This window comes from Hipposideros armiger, unplaced genomic scaffold (assembly GCF_001890085.2).
Source record: "Hipposideros armiger isolate ML-2016 unplaced genomic scaffold, ASM189008v1 scaffold_1688, whole genome shotgun sequence".
Lineage (NCBI taxonomy): Eukaryota > Metazoa > Chordata > Mammalia > Chiroptera > Hipposideridae > Hipposideros > Hipposideros armiger.
Window position 1 is genome coordinate 48,967 of NW_017733038.1, and position 1,029 is coordinate 49,995.

General features: G+C 30.7%; 1 pseudogene; it reads left to right on the forward strand.

The window, feature by feature from the left end:
- The window catches only part of LOC109378007 (tubulin alpha-1A chain-like), a 69,322-nt pseudogene that overhangs the window by 17,442 nt on the left and 50,851 nt on the right, over positions 1-1,029 (forward strand).

Sequence of the window (1,029 nt, forward strand, 5' to 3'; positions counted from 1 at the left end):
GTATTTCCCTTGTATAACATGCACCCATTTTTGAAAAATTTTGGGTCTGAAAACTGGGTGTGTCTTATACATGGGGAAATATGGTAGTTAAGATTTTTAAAAGCATTTTCTATATTATGACTTTCAGCTGCTTTCTACATAAAAATCATTCAACAATTAGCTCTTATGCCACTCCCTCCTACATTGTGAACTCTAACAAAAGCAGTGTTCTAATGTACTAATATTAGATCCTCTGAATATTTCAATAGTTTTATGCATGAATAAAGTTCTTTGAAAATAATATACAACTTATTCCAAGGTTTTCTTGTCATTTGGAACAAATAAAACCTGAAGAAGAGTTGACTTCCTGGCTTCTGGTAAAATTTTCTATTGTTCCTCCTAAAATGATAGCCTTTTAAAATGTATTCCTCCACAAGCAACACATCCTTGACAGGTTTTTTAGAGATTTATGTCCATTCAGAAGACACAAATGTTCAAGTGTGAAGTGAGAAAAGTAATGAAATCTAATGATTTTGAGTTTTAGTACTATATATGTTCAAGTTCATCAAAGTGATTGAGTCTTAAAACACAAGGATAAAAATACTTTTCACAGAGAAATTTGTATTTGTTTTGGCTCTGCTCTGCTATTTGGGATATCATTGATGCCTCCGGGTATCATTGTCAAATGCATACTCCTAATGCAATTTATTGATGTATAACACATTTTGTAGCTTAAGCACATACTATTATTACATATATTTAAATATTACGTGGGTGAGTACAAAATGCAAAACAAATGTGAGTACTCTGTAGAAAAGTCATAACATATATATTCACCATTAATAAATGCATTAAGCTTGGTCACAGAGAAGTTTGTTATATAAATTCACATTATATAGTCACAATGTGAAAAATGTATGTCACAAATGAAATGCATCATCTTGTGTCTTGCATCATAAAAAATAATTTTTTTGAAAATTCTAAGGGGTTATATCAAAAAAGGAGAATTATTTTGTATTACTCCTTTGCTGTAACAGCCAGCCTCATCCA